Here is a 21,792-nt window from a genome sequence, read left to right on the forward strand (position 1 = left end):
ACCATTGCCTGATCAGAGTCCTTCTCCATCTTCCTGCTGATGGACCTATTGGGTGATGTTCACATGGGGTGTGCCAAGCTTGAACATAATCCCAGAATCCACTGACTACAATGCAGCCACACTCAGGCTTGTAGAATGCAAGTAAATACAAGAAAACTATGAATCCACTCTTGTGAACATTTTAAGTAAACTTCAGTACATTTATGCCAATTTTAGGACTTGGGAACAACAAGTTGGTTGCGACACATCTCACACAACTAGTCACAAGACCTCAGCTGAACAAGAGAACACATTTAATTTGGGTTACACAGCCAAAACATTGGATGCATTGGCCCTTTGCCTCTGGAGAGCATCCTCTGGGCACCAGCCTGACTACCCATGAGTTTGACTGTCATGGTGCTTCTGTCAGAAGAGGCTCCTGGAAGCTGAACGTTAACAGCCTCTTACAGCCTCACATTTGACTCCACTTCTGACACACTTTGCCCCTTTGGAACCCATTGCCCATCAGTGCAGTGGGCTGTTCAGTCCCACCGGACTCAGGTATAGGTAAGGGATCATGCCTCCTCTGGATGTCATTCCCCACAAGCTGCCCAGGGTTCCCAGAAAGCTCATAAACAGCTGATACTTTGTGGCATTAGGATTACTTATTTCTGTGCATGCCGTGCAGTTTTGTCAAGAATGTGCTCATTTTCACTGGACATGAATGGCTCTCTTCTAAGGTCAGACCTTCTCAGAATCTTTTGCCCTCAAGTATTTAGGACAACAGGTATTTCAGGAATAAGCTTTCCTCAAAATCATTCTGTTTGAGGAAAAATATCATTTGATATAGAGTGCCTCCTTTTAACTAGTCTAAGAAATAGAGGGAAAAGTTCTGGTACAGTGGATCTAGGTTAGAAGAATACCTGCATTTCAGGGTGCCTGGGTGGTTCAGTCGGTTAGGCAGCTGACTCTTGGTTTTGGCTCAGGTCAGGATCTCAGGGTCCTGGGATCAAGCCCTGCATTGGGCTCCACGCTCAGTGGGGAGTCTGCCTGAGATTCTCTGTCTCCATCTCCCTCTGCCCCTCCCACCACTCACACTTGCTCTCTCAAATAAATAAATCGTCAAAGAAAAAAAAAGAGAGAATACCTACATTTAAGGAGAAAATGAAATTTCCTAAGTCAACAACACACTGTCTTTTAGATTTCTTCTCTCTCATAACAGCTTGTAGTCTCATCAGAACTGAGTAGCAGAGCCAATCCCTTGATCCATCGATCCATTGGATCAGCTGGGGAGTGTCAAACATCAGTAACGTGGTGCTAATTCAAGTTAGGATAATTGTTGGGAATCTTAATTCCCCGGAGAGTTTGTAGGTTTAACTGCCAAAAAACGGGAACACCGTTCTAGTCCTGAAGTAGAAGAAAAACTTCCCTCGAATATGAATTTGGTGGCTGGCTGTGTGTTCTGCGTAAGCAAAAAGTCTGCTCTGAGCAGAAGGCTTGTTGCAAAAACCGAAATTCAATTAATATCAACAATCTCTAGATAATACATCTCATATAATATAGAACTTTCTGGAAGTGACCTACGCTCCTTGGCAGCCACAAACCTGGCACCTAAGGCTGTCCACAGAGTCCTGTCCATCTGGTTGGACTTCTCTCTCTATTCTGCTTCTTGATCAAGAGATCAAGCTTTTTCTTTCTTGCTATAAACAGTTCTTCCATCATGACTTTTTTTTTAAAGATCTTATTTATTTATTTGAGAGAGAAAGAGGGAGCACAAGCTTAGGGAGGGGCAGAGGGAGAGAAAAGCAGACTCCCTGCTGAGCTGGCAGCCCAAAGCTACGTGTGGTGGGGTTGGGGTTCGGGCTCAATCCCAGGACCCTGAGACCATGACCCCAGCTGAAGTCAGCCCCTCAACCCACTGAGCCACCCAGGCGCCCCCCCCACCATCATGACTTTTGAACACTTCTCTTCTCTTCTTCTTCTTCTTTCTTCTCCCTCTTCTCTTCCTTCTCCTCCTTCTCCTCCTCCTCCTTCTCCTCCTCCTCCTTCTCCTCCTCCTCCTCCTTCTCCTTCTTTGGTTTATTTTTTCTTGCTGTCTTAAAGGCTTTATACCAAAGTCGTTTTTTTCATTTTTCACTTTAAAATTTTTCTTTGCTTTTCCCATTTTATATTCTTTGGTAATTGTATAACTTCAATTTTAAAAGTGAATATGCTCATGTTTTCAAATACTCTTTTCAGAAGAAGTGATAGGATTTGATGAATTTCCTTAGCATGTAAGAAACTGACTTAGCGACATGTTTTTTAAAAAATCTTCCTTGGATTACACTGGATTTTGTCATGTCATTCCTTCTATTTTTTAGCTTTATTTTTTTTTCAGCTTTATTGAGGCATAATCTACATACAATAAAATTTAATAATTTTACGTGTTCATTTTGACAAATGTATAATGCCCTGTAACCACTACCAAAATCAATATACACAACACTTCCATCACCCAGGACTTCCTTCCTGCTGCTCTGCTGTTAATCCTCTCCTTCCCCCTAATGCCTCAGCCCCTGAAAGGCCCACTCATCTTTTGTCACTACAGTCTGCCTTTTTAGAATTTCATATGAATGGAGTCATGTTGTGTGCATTCTTTTGTCTTTGACTTCTTTCACTCAGCAAAATGCTTTTGAGATTTGTCCATGGCCAGTGGCTTGTTTCTTTTCCTTGTCACATGTATCTGTAGTTTATTCCTTTATTGGAAATAGTTTTCCATTGCATTAATCTACCACAAGTTGTTTATCAGCTTACTAGTTGATGGACATTTGGATTGTTTTCATTTGTTGGTTATTACAAATAAGCTTCTACGAACATCTCATACAAGTCTTTGTGTGAATATAAGTTTTTGTTTTCTTTGGGTAGATACCAAGGAGAGGGATTGCTGGATTATATGGTAAATATTTGTTTAAATTTTTTTTTAATAAAGATTTTATTCACTTATTTGACAGAGAGCACAAGCAGGGGGAGTGGCAGAGGGAGAGGGAGAAGTGGGCTCCCCTCTGAGCAGGGACCCCGATGTGGGGCTCAGTCCCAGGAACCTGAGATCATGACCTGAGCCGAAGGCAGACACTTAACTGACTGAGCCACCTAGGAGCCCCTATGTATGTTTAATTTTTTTAAGGAACTGCAAATTTTTCAACGTGGCTTGACCACTTTGCATTCCCACTAGCAGTTTATAAGGGTTTTGGTTGTTTCACATAATCGCCAAAACTTGATACTGTGTTATCAAAATTTTAAATTTTAGTCCTTCTGGTGGTGATTTATATGACTTTATAATATATTAACCAAATGAATAATGATGTTTACTTTATCTAAAAAGACTGTTGGTTTCATTTTTTCTTTTCTGTTGTCCATTTTCTGATTCACTGATTTCTACTCTTTTTTCTTTTTTCTGTTTTACTTTGGTTTACTTTGATCTTATTCTTAATTCTGTTTTGTTTTCTTTCTTTTTTTTATGGATAATGTAGGCATCGATCCTTAATTCTTAATTTAGTTGCTTAATGTGAAAGCTCTTAGATCGTTGATTTTCTTTATATATTTATTTTTTTAAAGTAATCTCTATGCCCATTGTGGGGCTTGAACTCATGCACTGGAGATTAAGAGTCATATGCTCTAACAACTGAGTCAGTCCTCATTCATTTTAGATCTTTCTTCTAATATAAGCGTTTAGAATTATAAATTTCTCATCAAACTCTATTTTAGCTGCATTACATACATTTTACTACGTTGTGTTTTTATTTTTCTTGATTTCAAAATATTTTCTTTTTACCCTGGGTTATTTGGAAGTATGTTGCTTAATCCAACTATTTGAGAATTTTCTATGTATCTAGAAAACTACTGCTTTCTTGTATCTTTCCCTTTTGGTCATAGACAATTTTATATTTTCAATCCTATTAAATTTATTGAGATTTATTTTAAACCTAAAATCTGATGTATCTTGGAAAGTTCCATGTACAGTGAAAAAAAAAAATGTGAATTCTGCTGTTTCTGGACCGAGTGCTCTGTATATGTCCATTAGGTCAGGTTAGCTGATGGTACTGATAGTTTGTTTACTACTGCATCCCAAGTGCCTAGAACTGTCAGGTCTCTACAAATATTTGTTGAATGAATGAATGAATACATGACCTATATCATGACTATGATTGCTGTTTTTATCCCCCACTCGGAATTCTACACAGTGGCCTGGCTGAAGAATAATCTCAAAACTAATCAGTGCATCTATCTTCCTAGCATCCAGACAGTCACGTCGGAGCAGTGAGTTGAAAGGTCATTCAGACTGCACAGCTTCCCTTACATCAATTCTAGGTCTATCCCTGCAAGCCTTGCTGTGTACAGTAGTCCTGGTTACCTAAACTTCAAGAGATTGTTGATCATTTCTTTGTACATGGAAACTGCCTTTCATTAATGTTCTGAAAGAAAATATCTAGGGGAAAAGAACTTACATATATGTAAGGAGAGTCAGCACAAATTTGATTTCATGGCAGGACAGCTGAGGATGGGTAAGGGAGGGGCCAGAGGAAAGGGCGATCATGGCACTGAAATTTTTATAACGTAAGTACATTCTTTAGTGATTACAATTTTTTTAAAAGATTTGATTCATTTATTCATGAGAGACAAATTGAGAGAGAGAGAGAGAGAGAGGCAGAGGGAGAAGCAGGCTCTCCACAGAGCAGGGAGCCTCATGCAGGACTCCATCCCAGCACCCTGGGATCATGACCCTAGCTGAAGACAGACACTTAACCGACTGAGCCACCCAGGCACCCACTAACTACAATTTTTTAACCTACTTTCTCTTTACAAAGAGTTTGTTTCTTTGCATGAATCTTTTAAAAGAGATGTCAGTCATGTTTGTGGCCCAGGTATAAAAATGGCAGCACTTGCAATCAAGATTATCAGTCTTTTTAGAATAGCCTCACAGTTCCCCCCACCAAAAGTTATCTTTCATGTTTATTTCTTTTCAAGATTCAGGCAAATAAACATTAATTTTATTTTGAGACTTTCACAACACTCCTTGAAATTACTATGGATATACTGCATGCCAGAAAACCAGGATTTCTGGATTGGGTTTGTAACAATTTTGTTAACTGTGAAACCTATTAACTAGAGTTATAATTTGTATCTTCTCCAAAAGTGGTGAGAGAATTATATTTTCCTAAATTAATGCATCTAAGCCCACGTAAAATTTGTGCACTATTAATGTCCAGCTCTGCTTCCTGTCATTTCAGTTCCTTTTCTTCTTTCTCTTTAACTCTCTCTAAGGAAACCTTGATGGAAATCAAGTATGGCCAGTTTTGTTAGTTCCTGCCTCAAGTATAAGTGCTATCTTTAAAATCAGAATTCTGCTTGTTAGTCTGAAGTGCTGCTAATTAGGCCAAAACATGTCTTAGCCTGAGAATTTCTCTGCATAATTTTAAGTTTTAATATGTAAGAAAGCTAGCCAAAAGAATATTATATGTGGATTTTTTTTGGGTTAAACCTATTGAAACCAATTTAACACAGTTCACTATAAAAACTTCCCTCTACCCTCTGAAATATTTTAATTAGATACCGCTCTGAGTATGCAAACATTAACTTGACATATTCTTGTTTTTAGCTCATGGGCTCCTACATTTTCCCTTTGACTATTTTTTTCTCATAATCCTCCCACAAAGGGATTCTTTGTGGCTTATTTTTAGATAATCAGGAAGAATGATTCTGCTCTGGTATGAAGGAGAATCATTCTGAATCCAGCAAGAACTGCTTAAATTTGAGAGCCTGAGAAGGAGGCCATTATCACAGCTTTGGGGCCCAGCACTGCCCTGTGGGAGCAGTTACTAGAAGAAGTGGCTTGTGTGAGGCCTCAGGCGGCTGGGGGCGGGGGAGGGAAGGAGCTGAGCTACTGCTCCCCTGGTGCTGAGGGAGAGGGAGAGGGAGAATCTCTGGCAGACTCCCCACTGAGCACGGAGCCCCATGCGGGACTGGACCTCACCACCCTGAGATCCATCTCACCACCCTGAGATCGTGACCTGAGCCGAAATCAAGACTCAGACACTTCAACTGACTGAGCCACCCAGGTGCCCCCAAACCATGATCCTTCTGATGCCAAGAGGAGGAAATGCACACTTCCCCTGAAAAGTGGTTATAAGTCATGGTGCAGGTCTATAGTGATGAGTCCTCTATGTCACCTGTCCTTCGGGATTAAGTTGGGCTGTTCCTGGATGGCACCTTGAGTCCCTGGCGCCAGCCTACTTTTGAAAAACCTTTCACTGACTTCTCAGTGTGCTCTTATTTTGAGGCTGCATAGGGCCATCAGCTGGTTGTGTAGAGTAGAAAAGGCACCCCTTCCTCAGGCAGGGGCATGCAGCCCCTGTGCCAGGACTCTGCCGGCCCCGTGTCCATGCAGTAACAGCCCGCACCAGTCCGTCTGTGCTTGCCTGGCTGCTCCATCCTTGACCATGCCCCTGGGATCACTCTTGGCAGGAAATAGCCTCTCCTGAACGTCTCTTGAGATCACTTCCGGATTGTGATAGCTAGAACTACTGGGGAGTTACAAGACACACAAGGCTGGCAATTGTCACAAGGACTGCAGAGAAAGGCCGTAAGGGGTGGACAGACACCATGTCTGCTGTTTCTTATCTTTGGTCTCTTAGCTTAAATGTCCCTTCCTCAGAGAGGGCTTCCTTTGTCACCCTTTGCAGAGTGGAGTCCCATTTTTTTCTTCTTACAAGTGACAGGTATCGTATTTGTGTGTTTATTTTATTTCTTACCTATCTTTCCAACTCCCTTTGGAGGTGTTCACCAGTACACCCCCCTCACATAGCTACAACTTGACACTGAGTTGGCACTTGATAAACATTTGAAGGAAGGAATGTCTTTCGCAACCTCTGAGAGTGGCAAGGATGAGAGGTATGAAGGCCATCCAAAATAACCAGAAGACAGGGTGGACAGCAGCCTTGATCAGAGGGACAGTCGATCTGATATCCCACACTGCGGGGGCTTTCCTTCACTTTGGCCTTTTTATAGATAAGAGAGGCCGGGCAATTGATGTTTTTGATGTTTCATTGTTTGTTTTTAGCTAACATTCACTGAGAATGCCAGGCACCGTGCTAAGTGTTTTGTTTACACACATTATGTCATCAGCCTGTACAACGAGTACTCTATGAAGTCGGTGTAATTATTATTCCATTTCACAAGAAAGCTGAGATTACGTAGGAGGCTGATGGTATTAGTTATGTAACATAATCCATGACAAAGTCAGGACTTGAACTCAGGTCTATTTGACCCCAACTATCCAACTCTTAAACATTATTTTTTTTCCCCATTCTTAAACATTATTAAACATGCCTTTATCTTGAACACAGTGAGGTGGAAAGAGGTGCAATTACAAACTCCCCTAGCCTCGGTCTCCTGGCGCAATCTTCATTTGGTCTTTCCAGACAGTGGAGGATTTCCAATTCTGCCTGTGTCCTAATCTAGTAAATCACAGTCTCCATATTCCATTATCTCATTTTGCTTCCTTGGGGCTCACTCTCCACTATGTGGGCAGACAGCTATCTACCACGTGGTTTCCACATCCCTGACTAGACACAGGCTGTTTCTCACCCTCAGCAAGGGAGGAGGAGTCTGGTCATTTAGCTCAACAGCAAGAATGCTCAGTCTCTGGTGGGATTTTTTTTCCCCAAAGTTTTAATAATGCCTTAAGTGGTGCCTGGGTGGCTCAGTTGGTTAAGCATCTGCCTTCAGCTCAGGTCATGATCTCAGGGTCCTGGGATTGAGCCCCACATTGGGCTCCCTGCTCAGCAGGGAGCCTGCTTCTCCCTCTCCCTCTGCCCCTCCCCCACGCTCATGCCCTCTCTCTCTCTCTCAAATAAATAAATAAAATCGTAAAAAAAAAAATGATGCCTTAAAATGGCAACCTTCTGAGCCTTTTTTCAGTTGTTGTTTTTTTTTTTTTTTTAAGATTTTATTTATTTGAGAGAGAGAGCACAGGTTGGGGGGGTGGGCAGAGGGAGAGGGAGAAGTAGACTCCCCACCTGAGCAAGGAGCCTGACACAGGGCTTGATCCCAGGACCCTGATATCATGACCTGAGCAGAAGGAAGACAGTTAACCCACTGAACCACCCAGGCATCCTGCCTTTTTCAGGTATGAGACTGTTGTCATTGGTGTCCCAGAGCCCTGGCAGCTTGGGAATATCAGCCACTCCCAGAAAAAAAGCATAGGCACCTGCTCCTTGAACCTAATATCAGAAATGTTTTAAAAACTGTTTATTAAATTTTCTCACTCCAGATGGGATCAAAAATTTTTTCATAACCAATTTTATAATATCTATGCTACAGATTTACTTGCTGGGTAGAACATTATGGTATTTATTTAAGATATATGTGGTATTTCAATACATGCAAACTGCATTATAACTTAAAATTCTTTATTTAAACATATGCATTCAAAGCCTGGGCAAAAGGGAAGAAATAAAGATGCATAAGTTGATTCCAAGAGGTTAAAAATCTAATTGTAATTATTTATAGCAAGACACAGATAAAATGGGATATCTTGGTCTTCTTTTTAAATCCTAATATCCCTTCCTAAACCAATCTAACACAGCAACCTCCTACCAACAAGACATGTGCTTTCATTTCCTTGCCCTTGCTGCTGATAGTTTGGTAGCTCACACCTTGCAAATGCGAGAACAGAGTAGGATACAGATAAATGCTGCTCAGTTATTAGTTCCTCTCCTCTGTCTCTCCCTTCCCTGACCCAGCTCAATTTTGCAGATGAAAAAAAAAGTTGACACAAGTTAATCTGTGGCTTTTCCAGATCTAAATGTGGAGTAACATAGAGACCTACAATCCAGGGATTGTCCAAATATTTTATGATCCTGTACACTGTGTAGATGTGGCTGAAGACAAGTTCAAGTTTAAGCTGCATTTTATTTTGTGAACTTGTGAAAGTTGCACAAAATACATTAATATATTTTAATTATCCTTGATTATTATCCATGCTAGGTGGAAAGTATTTAAAATCACAAAAACATTTCTGCCTGCATCTTGGGGCTTATACCACCAAACATTAATAATGGTTCATCATGAGCTCTTCCAGGAAAAAAAAAAAAAAGTATTGAAATGTTTTATGCTGCAATTTAAAAGTCCACCATGTTACTTTTATTTATGTTGTTTTTGGTCACTATACCTTAATAGTGTGCAGTAAAGATGAAGGTGTCCATTGAGACAAGGTTCTTCTACATGCTAGAAATAGGGAGTCTCAGCAAGGCCAAACCATTTATTTCAATCCAGCAAACATTTACCAAAAGCCTAGGACCAGGCTAGGTGCTATAGGCAGAGAGTACAAAAAGTAGCAGAATCCTAATGGGGAGATGAGACAATACAGAAATGGCAGTATTATAGAGTAGGGCAATTATTAAATGAGATTTGTAGCTAGGGGAGGGGGAGTGGGAAATACTTGAGAAATTGGTGACAGGAGGTGGTATATGGTATCATTTCAACTAAGAATTACCCTAGACCGTGACCTCTTCCAAGGTGACACATAGAGCTGGATCAAGCTTCACTGGTTTCTGTTTTGGCCTTACTTCTCTCCCACTCACACCTTTCTCTTCCATCCCCCTTCCCTTGCCCAAAGAAGAAAGAAACGGAAGGAAAATAATTTTCTTTCTGTTCAAATGCAAACTGTATTGTTTTGTCTGGGGCGGGTATGGTAGAGAAATATACTCATAGGATGAGGCATAATGCACACTGTGAGAAAGTGATACAAAACTTTGCAGATTTTAAAGGGATAACTCAGGAATGGAAACACTAGAGGGGGGAGCATATGAAGAAGAGGAAAAGACAGGATGTGTGTGTTGCCAGTGTATATGGTGTTATGGAAGGATCGGTCCAAAAGACCTTGTTTTATTTATTTAATCAAGTAATCACACTCTCTACTCGACACTTTTGGATGGCAGGAGCAGAAATAAAGGTATTCATGAAGTCAGACTTGCAATTGCCAGGAATTAGTAAAGAATGCCAGCTTAATCTCTGCTACCTGTGTAAGTCCTAAGGGAAAGATGAGCTCATGAATGTGTATATAGATCATCACAAGGCTGAATTAAAATACATTAAATATGGAAGTCAGATATAACGCCCTGAGGGTTATGCAACATAAAAAGAAGAGTTGAAGAACAACCTGAAGCTTTAAAAGGGGGAAACCTAAGATCCTCACTGGCTGGGGAAAACAGTTACTACTCACTCATCAAGGAAAACACCTTATATAAAGCTTGGGATTTGAAAACCCTAGCACTCCAACTGATCTAAATGAATGTAAATTTAGGAGGAGGGACTTGTTTTATCCTTGCATTTGTGGTCTCCACAGCCTCTGGACGGACCTGACAGGCTTCTATAATTTCCCTGAACTGGATTAAGCTGAAATAAAGAGGGAAGGAGTCCAAATCATCTATTGAAATCTTCTTTAAAGGGTAAGTTTCATTTATTTACCATTTCTTAAAAATGGTATAGTTACTTAGCAAAGTATATGCTATTGGCTAAACAGCTGGACGTTTATTTTAAGATTTCACTTTTGGGTAACAGTGTCTTCAGGAGTACAGGGACCATCAGTACCATGAGTGACAGCTATGCTCCCCTCCCCCCACCCCACACCAGGAAGTCTCACATTCAGGGAAGATGCCATGCAACAAACTTTTGGTGTATTCATGAATTGGCATCACCAGGGAACTTCATGGGGACCAAAAGTAAAAACAAAAGACTTTAAAATAGAATGAAGTAGATACCAGTAAAAAGGAAGAAATATGTAAATTCATACAAAGGAATAAAAAATGTGAATTAAAATCAAAAGAACGCTGAGATTATGGAAAGCATTAAAGGCAAAGAAGCGGGTATAGGAAGATTTATTTGCAAAGACATTACCTTAAGGACCATAATGTGGACAAGGGATTTTATGCAGGGATGAGTTGGAGATTATTCTCAAAAATAACCCAAAATGATGGAAACGAGGTATTTGGCTAAAAAAAAAAAAAAAAAAAAGGAGCCAGTGTAGACATTTCTTTTGCAGGTAATGACTACTCAAAAAGACGATGTTCAGAACCACGAAAGTAAACAGTAAACATATTGGAATAATGAAGAAAACATTTACGGTGCATAGGTATACATCATTAAAATTTCAGGAATGTCCATTTACTGTAATAAGTAACATGAACAAAATAAGGGAGACAAATCTAGAAAGAAAGAAATAACTTTTCTATTTTTTTTCTTACAATCTCAGAAATGGACCCAACCAGACATGCTGAGAGTTAAGGGAGATTAACTGATTATTTATGGGTGTGTTTTGGCTCACAAGTAAACTCATCCTAGAGAATTCTGAAGCAGAAATAAAAGCAATCACAAACCCGAAAACCTGAATAATTCTACCTAAAAGCCAAGTGGACCTCCATTACTGAAAGAAGTCCTTTTATTCTATGAAAAAAACTTTAAATTCTGAAGTACTCAACATCCGGCCAACTGAGTTACTAGTAAAAAGCTAATAACAAAGCACCCCACCTTGGAATTCCGCATGTCTTTAACTGCAAAGAATCATTAACAATGCAGCAACTAAAGATAGAGTATAGTTCTTTCAGAAACAAATTCTGACTTAATTTAAAAGTAAATAAACTAATTTTAGGAAAAAAAAAAGGAACTAAGAATTTAAAATCTTGTTCTCTGCTTTTCTTCCACATAGAGAAACTAACATGAAAAGGGAGAAGAAAAGCCTGGTAAAGAAAAAGTGTTCAGTCAGTTTTTGGATTCTTTGGTATAAAGAACTGGTTATCAGAGTGTAATTCTACCAACAGTTGGATTTCAGTCTGCTCCTTTAGGTTACGTGTTATGTAAGGAAAACAGCTTGTATTCGTATGTTCTTTAAGTGATTTCATGTTTAGGGTCAGTTGTACCATAAAACTTTTTCTGCTTGCTTGTTATTCCTGGAATAATAGAAATATTAGCCAATGTGCCTTTAAAGGTTAAAAGATCTGTAAATGTAATTCAGTACCCAAGTTTTAAATTTTTTTGGTTATGTTATTATTTGGCATTATCAGCCATCTTTTTCATGGACCTCACTTTTTATTTAGACGAGTAAATTTTATTTTTTCTGCAGGTATTTGAATCCATTAATGACAATGTAGATGCTTACACATGCTTTGGAAAAGTATGTGATATGTATGTGAATTAAAAAATCAATATTTTTCTCATGTGCACCTATTTGGAAGTATGCATCTAACACTGAGGTCCTGTTCTATGCCAACAAAAAGATAAACAATCAGCCTTTGCCTCAGGGAGATTACCATCTATTTTAGTTGATTTAATTTACCCTATCTGTTTTTTTCATAGGATGAAAGAATAATTAAGCTCTGCATATGTTGAGTAAGCACTTTGCCTGAGTAATAGTGAGATAAAATGATTTTTGAGTCAGATGGACCAGGGCTTGAACCTCGGCACGCTTCGTACTTCTGATCCTTGAAGTCTGTTAAAACAGGAATACTAATTTTTAGCTTACAGAGGTTTCATGAGGTTAAATGTAATAATGTATATAAAATGCCTATCCCATAGATAAGCCCCAAATTTTTAGTAGCCCCACACCCCATATATATTATTTAAATGATATGGTCAGCTTTAGCATTTCTATAATTGTGTCCATTCATTTTTATCTAGTATTATTTTACCATAGTGAAATAATTTAAAATTTAAAATAAGTTCATAAATGCAGTCAGGTTCTACTTGGCAGTACTTTGGGTGGTGGTGAATGAAGCAGTAATTTTGTTGTTAAAAATTCAAGAGACAATATAGGAATGCCAGAGCACGAAGCTCAGGAGCCAAGCCTCAAACCTTCCACACATTCATCACCAGTCACAGCCTCTGCTGTTAGAAATGATCTGCCAGGGCTGAGAAGTGTCCAGAGGGAGGAGAACAGGAAAAATGGCTTCCTGGTGTTTCTAAAAAACTGTGGAGGGGGGAAAAAAAAAAGGCTAAGGAGATAGGGATTTGCCAGGATTCTATAAAAAAGAAGAGCACATAAATGATACCAAGAGACTTTGACTAGAAATAGATATCGGTGTTTCTCAGCCTTCTGCTCCCAATCCACGGGATCCATTTTGTGGTTTTTCACGCAGAGAACAAAAGGCGAATCCAATCACGTGCACACCTTTCATTCCTGGACAGCGCTTCTGCCCTCAGCCCTCCCTCCTTTCCCATTCTGTTTAACTGTGTAGAACAATAAAGTAAACTTGAGACAAAACCTCAGTTCTCTACCTGAAACCCAGAGAGTCAACTCTGTCCACCTGATCACTACTTGCAACAGTCTTCCTCAAAAAACGATCACAGTATTTCCTACAAAGAATGAGGAGACTGAAGGGTCTCCCTAATCAAGAAATTCTAAAATTTAACTGAGTCTCCAAGCCCTACAAGTGATTTGGTGTTTTTCTTATTCTTCAATTCCCCTCTTGTCTCCACATTCCATGCCTAATGAGGGAGGCAAGGTTGAAAGGAAAACAGGTTGGTCATTTTTCCATTTTTTTTTTTTTAATACCATCTCATTTTTTTTTTTTTAAAGCTTATTTATTGAAGTAATCTCTACACCCAAGTTGGGGCTCGAACTCATGACCCCAAGATCAAGAGTCACATGTTCCTCTGACTGAGCCTGCCAGGCACCCCTGTGGTTTTAGTTATGACGTGTTCTATTGCATGATTATAACACAATTTATTATTCCCTGTTGATGAATAATTGTTTTCATTGTTTGGCTATTAAAGTAAATCTGCCTTGAGATCCCACTGCGCATTCTTTTTTTAAGATTTTATTTTTAAGTAATCACTACACCCAACACAAGGCTTGAACTTAAAACCCCAAGATGAGTCACATGCTCTACCTACTGAGCCAGCCAGGGGCCCCTCCCATTGTGCATTCTCCATTTTCCAGGCCCCGCTCTGTGGAAATGGTGAATGGAACTGTGGAGAGTGTTTCCAACACCCAGTTAATCTTGCCCTATGTTAGTTTTTCAACTTTGGCACCAGAATTCAAAGGAAGATAAAAATCCTCTATTGCCTAAATTTGAGAGAGAGGGACAGAGACAGACAGACATAAAGGGAGGGTGGGAGGCTGGGAGGAAGGAAGGAAGGAAAACAGGAAGGGAGGAAGAAAATGTATAGGTGTGACCTTTAATTCATAATTCTCATTTTATAGAGGTATCTGATCATCTTAGTTTGCAATAACTAAATAAGTAAGGCTTATATGATTACATGGTTCTTTACTTCACTCTTGGAACTACTCCATGTCCTCTGGAAATATTGAAAGGGCTTTGTCACATCCCTTTAAGAAGTGATAAAATCACAGTGTTGAGTACAAGATTCAGAGCCATCTTCACTAAGAAGTGTACTTGACTTTTGAGTATTTTTCCTAAAAGTTGTTTTTCTTCTTTAAACGTCAAGAAGAACTCACACTTTTTTTTTTTAAGATTTTATTTACCTATTTGACAGAGAGAGAGCACATGCACAAGCAGGGGGAGGGGCAGAGGGAGAAGAAGACTTCCCGCAGAGCAGGGAGCCTGACGTGGGGCTCGATCCCAGGACCCTGGGATCATGACCTGAGCCAAAGGCAGGCGCTTAATGACTGAGCCACCCAGAATCCCCAAGAATCCAGGCTCTTGAACAAATCCCAGGGAGACTGAGGAAAACAATGAAATGCATCTTTAAGTATTCACTGTTTGGGGCATTGTTTCTCACAGTCTTTATTGCTGACTCGTACCCTTTGATTCCTTATTCTACTTCCCCTAGATTTCTCTACTTCCGTTGTTACTTAACTTGCTTCCTCAAATGTGGAAAACCACCAGACATTCAAGTTTGTTCCTTTAAGCCCTAGGATCTACATTAATAAATTATCTAGACAATGACCTAACCTATCCCCGTTCAAAAATGTTGATATATCCAAGAAACTGGTCAATTAAAATAATCAGTGCAAGGTAGTTAGCAAATTATTTACTCAACAGTTTATTACAGAGATTTTAATTTCTATCATTAAGATTAAGAATCGTTTTTTAGGATGGAGAGCCTAGATGGCTCAGTGGATTAAGCGTCAGACTCTTGATTTCATCTCAGGTCATGATCTCAGGGTCATGAGACTGAGCCCCACGTGGTGCTCCAAACTGGGCATGGAACCTGCTTCAGATTCTTTCTCTCCCTCTCTCTCTCTGCCTCTCCCCTGCATGCTCATCCCCGCCCCTACCCCCCAAAAAATTGTTTTTTAGGGGCCTGGCTGGCTCAGTCACTGGAGCATGTGACTCTTGATCTTAGGGTCATGAGTTCGAGCCACATGTTGGGTGTAGAGATTACTTAAAATCTTAAAGAAAAAAAAAAGAATAGTTTTTTATTGTGTGTTTTCTCATTTTGGGAATGTTGGCCTATTTTTAATTGTGTTCTTGTTTAGTTATGGGGGAATATGCACATTCTTTACAAGATCATCGATTAATATTTGAAATCAGATTATAATCATTTGCAATTAAGCTTCATGATAAATTATATCAACTCTTAGGACTTCTTAAAAGTAGCCACTTGGTATTGTAGAATAAATTGCAAATGATATTAAAATAGTGATACATGGGAGCGCCTGGGTGGCTCAGTCAGTTAAGCATCTGCCTTCTGCTCAGGTCATGATCCCAGGGTCCTGGGATGGAGCCCCACGTCGGGCTCCCTGCTCAGTAGGGAGCCTGCTTCTCCCTCTCCCTCTGCCTTGCCAGTCAGCCTGTTTGTGCTCTCTCTCTCTCTTTCTTTCTCTGTCAAATGAATAAATAAAGTCTTTTAAAAAAGAAAAAAAAGTAGTGACACATGGCTGTGCAAACATGGCAAGCCAAGTTCTGGACAACCCTTTAATCAAAAAGAGTTAATCTAAGAAGAAAATGCAAATGACTACTCAGTTTCCTGTTTTTAACCATCATAGGTAGAAGTTTAAAATATTTGCCTGTAATTTCTTTTCTTTTCTTTTTTTGTCCCCTGTAGCATTTAGGGCTGGGATGAGTGAAGCTTCTATGATGAGTGTTTTACCTCACCACTCACGGGCAGGAAGTAGTTTTATTTAAAGGCAGAATGGAAAGTATATAGGCCAAAGTTGAGAGAGAAAAGATAAATATTTGTGTTGAAGGGCAGTGGCCATAGAAATGCATTAGATAATAAGCATATAAAAGGCTTGGCATTTATTACATTGCTTGGAAGGATATTTTGGAGTCTCCTGAGCTTTCTTGAAAACCGCATTAGCAGCTCCATCTGGGAAAGAGTTCTCTGCAGTAACCCACATTCCAAGGCCAACTTTCAGGCTTTCCTTAAAAGGTGCTTTGTATTAAGCTGTCAGGAAATAGCCCTTTGTTAGCTCTATGGTTCTGGGCTCAAAAAAAGCTGAAGTGATAAAAATATAAATTGTGGATTCTGTTTAAAAAAAAAAAAAAACCCCACTCTAGCTGGAGCTGGTTTTGAATTCCTATGGTAGTATTTAATTTGTTCAAGATTCTTATTCAGTCTTTACAATTGGCTCAATGTTAGGGAGAAGGAGAAACCTGTTGATACAGCTCCTTTAAGTGCTATGGGTTTCAAAACAACCCTGTAGATAGTGCACATTCCTGTGGTGAGGCGGAGGGTGAGCGGAAAACCCTCCCCATTCATTCAAAGAAGGAGAAAGGGACTGAACTTACCTCCCAACAGGAAGTTAGCACGTCCTGTAAGTGGATTGATTTGTTATATAAATCAAAGTTCTGTTCGCAGGGACCATAAACAATACTTTCTCACCTGGTACCTTCTCTTTCTCCACCCCAGCCTCAAAGCCCCCCAGCTCACTGCTGGGGAAATAGTCCTTTCTTGTTCAGAGATGCCTTTCTTCCTCCTTGATGATAGTTTTTTTTTTTTCTCTCTCTTTTCTTTTTAGCTCAAAAGGAGATTTTTTTTCCCTCCTTTTTGTCATGTCTGTGTGCCTTTTCCTAATACATTACATTGTTTCTCTTTTCCTTTGTTACTATGCTGTTCACATCTTAAAAACAAACCTGAGCTTTGTATCAAAACAAAATAAATGCATACTCTCTAAAATTATAAAGGAATAGTACAGCTGTCCTCAGTGGTTATATTCTTTGAGCATCTAAAATGTTGAAAGTGCTTAGAAATTTCTTTTTAACAAAAGCTATCAAAAAACTTCTTACAGAAACCCATTTTGTGAAGTTTTTGATTTTTGCTTTTATGGGTGGTTTACAAAAATACCTGGTGTGTTTCAGAAATACCTGTGCATGTTTCAATGCAGTGAAAGTTCAACAAGTTAAAGCTTTAGACTGATTTTTCATTTGCAATTAATTTTGGATATTTATCCAGAGAAGTGATTTTTTTTTTTTAAATAATCTTTCTGCAGAGGTAGATACAAACATGACTCCGTGCAACAACTGAACTTGAAAAAGAATGACATGACAGATAAGGGTTGTGAGAGCATGAGAAAATGATTGCTGATTTTTTTTTTTTAAGATTTTATTTACTTATTTGACAGAGAGAGACACAGCTAGAGAGGGGACACAAGCAGGGGGAGTGGGAGAAGCAGGCTTCCCGCGGAGCAGGGAGCCCGATGCGGGGCTCGATGCGGGGCTCGATGCTGGGCTCAATGCAGGGCTCGATGTGGGGCTCGATCCCAGGACCCTGGGATCATGACCTGAGCTGAAGGCAGATGCTTAATGACTGAGCCACCCAGGGGCCCCTGGTTACTGATATTTTGAAAGCTATGTCCTTCCTAGCATTGCTATTTGAAATTTTGTAACTGTTGTCCAACTCTTTAGCAATGGAGAAAGAGACCTTCTAGTGTGGATCATCACCTGCTCTGAACTTCCCTTCCTCCTCTGTTCTGCCACAATCTCAGAGGTCCTTCCTGTTCAAAGACAATGCTCCGGAGCACTGGCAGTTTCCCACTGGAGCGAGGGGTTGCTCTGACTCATCCACACTTTTATCCTGTGAGATCATTCATTCTAGGAGTAATGACATTAATTTTCCAGGAGGCTGGCTGGTTAGGGATACCACCGAAGGGATGAAGTTAAAGGATTGAAATAGCACCGGTACGCAGCAGGAGCGGGATAAATATTTGTTGGGTAAAAGTCTTCAACTGTTTCCTTTGTACCAATTATACCTCCAACCAGATCATGAGGGAGCAAGTTCGCTTTTTTGTTTGTATTGCAGTTATAATGCTGACTTGTAAAATATCGAGTGATGGACATTAAGCTTGACTTAATTTATTTAAATAATCATTCCAAGCCCTCCAAACCTTTGTAACTTTATTTCCAATATACCCTCTAAATTTTGCCTGTGGGAGATGGGAAGGCAGGTCGCTGAGCTGGTGGTTCTCCAGGACCTCTGTATCCCTAAGGAAGAGCAAGGTTGTATGTTGAACTTCGCCGTATGATATTGTTGTCAGGGATGCTTTAGCTGCTCAAAAAACATTTTTAAAATAAATACCAGAAATCCACATTAAAAACATGTCTGGTTAAAACAACCTAAGCTTTAGACAAACTCCACTAATAAACCATCTCTAGCGAACCGCAAGCCCCCAGTCATTTGGGGTGTTTTAACTGAAGTGTAGTTGACACACAGTGGTACGTTGGTTTCCGGTGTACGACATGGTGGCCTGCCGTCTTCTGATTTCAGTGATTTGAGTTGTTGCCTGTACTACAAATGAAAAATGAGACCCCAAGGTGTCTGCATTCCCTCAGGGTAACGAATGCTGATACTACCTAATGAGCGGCCACTCCCTCCGAAGGGGACGAAGTTCTCTAGAGGAGCACTTCTCAAACTTTCCAGTGTATACGAGAATACCAGCGATACTGTCACAGTGCGGTTCTGATTCTGTTAAGTCCAGGGTGGGGACCTAGTATTCTGCATTTTTAGCAAGTCACAGGTGATGAGAATGCATCTGGTCTACAATGTTATCACCTGGGCAGTTTTTTAAAACTACAAATCCTTGGATTTCACCTCTATCCCATCCGCCCTACCCACTTTCCCAATCCCGCTCTAAGTTTCTCATCGAATTGGCCTTGAGTTATGGCCGAGTACGAGGCTTTTTTTAAGCTCCCAAGTGATCCAGCCAAGTTTAAGGACCTCTAGATCTTGTTTTTAGTCAGTTTCTACTTGGAAAGCCATTCACTTATATGTATCAGCCGTCTGGTCCCTGTAGGCCCTAAATGCTCTGCCCTTTTTTGAGGAAATCACGCCAGTCTTTCAAAGACCCTTTTCAAATATTACAGCCTTTTTCAGATATTTAACACATTTTAAAAATTCTAGCACTCACCTTGCTCTGAATCCCATATGACTTTATTTGTAACTCCTAAGGCAATGACCACATTCTGCCTTATAATTATAGGTGTATTTATCTTAACCTCCCTAGTTGATAAACTACCTGAAGGCAGACATTGTCTCACCTCTTTTATCTTTCCTGTGGTTTCCCAACCAGTGCCCCCACACAGTGCCCTGAGAATGCATTTCTTCATTTAACGAGCATTCAGAGAGAGCTGTGTGCCAGGCGGGACAGGCTCTGGGAGGTAAGCCAGATCTGTTCCCTACCGCCTCAAGGATCTTAACAGTCAAATGAGGGAGACCGATACGCACAAATGATTTATAAAAACAAAGGTAAGAGTTCAAGACGAGACAGAATCGAAACTCTTCCAGATTGGAAAGAACATCTTTTTTGAGGAAAGGATTGAGATCTGAAGAATATATAATGAGGTGGGGGTGGGGAACAAGGGTGAAGAGCATTCAAGATAGAGAAAACTGTAGCATTTGCATAATTTTAGAAAGAAATTAAAATCTTTTTCAATCAGAAATCTTCCTACCTCTATCCTTCATCTACTCAGGTCCCCAGAGATGTGCCATCAATTATTAGTTTCTTGTGTATCCTTTGTCTCTTTAAGCATGTTCAAGCAGATGCATACTAAGTACTGAATTTTCACCTCTGAACAATGCTTTCCCCCCCCTTAATAATTTATTGTTTATTTCTTTTCATTTCATTACAGAGATACTTTTTCATAAGGAAAAACTTGTTTTAAAGCTGAACATTATTCTATTATGTAGCTGTATTAACTAGTATGTCCCCAACAGTTGGGTTGCTTACAATATTTTACTATTGCAAACAATGCCACAGTGAATAATTTTGAACATATGAAACATATGACATATGACATTTTTCACATATGAAAGTGTATCTTTAAGATAATTTTCCAGAAGAGAAATTGATGAATCACGAGCATATGCATTTGTAATTTTGGGAGATATTTTTAGATTGCCTCCTAAAAGTGTTTTGGTTTTTTTTTAAGATTGTATTTATTTATTTGAGAGAGAGAGCATAAGTGGAGGGAGGGGCAGTGGGAAAGAGAGAAGCAGATTCCCCACTGAGCAGAGAGCCCTATGCGGGACTCTAGCCCAGGACCCTGAGATCATGACCTGAGCCAAAGACAGATGCTTTAACCAACTGAGCCACCCAGGCACCCCACCTTCCAAAAGTATTTTATCATTTTACATTCTCACCAGAAATACATGAGAGCCCCTTTCTCTACTGCATCCTCAATAGTGTGTTATCAACTTTTTGGATATTTGTTTAGCTCTACTAGGTACAAATAAAGATACCTTAATGGTTTTAATTTGGATCTTCCTTATTATGAGTGAAATTGAATATCTTTTGATATGTTTAAGAAGCATTTATATTTTTTTCTGTAAACTTCATGTATTTCTTAAGATTTTACTTTTAAGTAATCTCCACACCCCACGTGGGGCTTGAATTTACAATCCCGAGACCAAGAATCACAGGCTTTGCAGACTGAGCTAGCCAGGCACCCCTAAACTTCCTGTTTTCATACTCTTTGTCCAGTTTTATATTGGGTTGTTGGTAACTTTCTAATTGACTTCTAAAAGCTCTTTATATATTAAAGGTTTTATACTTTTTTGATGAGTTACTAATAATTCTCCCAGTCTTTCATATTTGCTTATAGTGTTGTAGAGTTTTTGTTAGTTAGTTGTTTGTTTACTTGTTTGTTTTTAACTTGCAGTTGAGTTTGGTTTTGATAGTATTAAACTTAACAATCTTTTCTATGATTTCAGGATTTTGAGTCATAGTTAAAATGGCCTAACCCACTCCAAGACTATAAATAAAAATCTTCCTTGTTATTCTAGAACATTTATGGCTCTGCTTTTTTACATTTAAGTCTTTGATCTTTCATATACATTTGGCATATAATATAAGGCATTCATCTAATTGTTTTTGTATGCCCATCTGCTATCAAAATATCATTTATTAAATAATTTTTTAAAAAAATAACTGTGAGAGCATTGAGAAAGGGAAGTAAGACTCGAGCCTAAGAGACCAGTCCTAGGGAAATAAAAAGGCAAGGAAATAAAAAGCAAGTGAAGGGTTAGGGAAATGTAAATAGTCAATCTGTGTAGCAACATGGACAGTAAATATATTACATGGACATTGCCATTGTCACCACCCCTTCATGGTGGACTTGGCCAGTCTGACATGATACTTCTTAAAACATTGTTTCATGCAGCTACTTCCTGTTAATCAAAATGGATCCATTTGCCATCCCTGGTGTAGCATTCGATTTGGGAAGGAATGGAGGGGGAAGAGAAGTGGCAAGAGAAGGACTGAAAAGGCAAGTGATGTCAGGGTCTTGAATGCATATGAAGCAATGGCGATATCATGTGCGTTTTGTTTGTTTTTTTTTTTTTTGCTTTGTTTTTTTTTAGGGCAAAAAGTAACATGAT

General features: G+C 39.5%; 1 protein-coding gene across 2 annotated transcripts in view; it reads left to right on the forward strand.

The window, feature by feature from the left end:
• The window catches only part of SLC39A10 (solute carrier family 39 member 10), a 131,414-nt gene that overhangs the window by 14,220 nt on the left and 95,402 nt on the right, over positions 1-21,792 (forward strand). The window contains exon 2 of one of the 2 annotated variants that reach the window (XM_036089411.2): positions 10,364-10,466. The exons of the other annotated variant lie outside the window; for it this stretch is intronic. The gene's annotated coding sequence lies outside the window, so the exon portion shown is untranslated. The remainder of the gene's footprint in view (positions 1-10,363; positions 10,467-21,792) is intronic. 2 annotated transcript variants of the gene reach the window in all.

This window comes from Halichoerus grypus, chromosome 4 (genome assembly GCF_964656455.1).
Source record: "Halichoerus grypus chromosome 4, mHalGry1.hap1.1, whole genome shotgun sequence".
NCBI lineage: Eukaryota > Metazoa > Chordata > Mammalia > Carnivora > Phocidae > Halichoerus > Halichoerus grypus.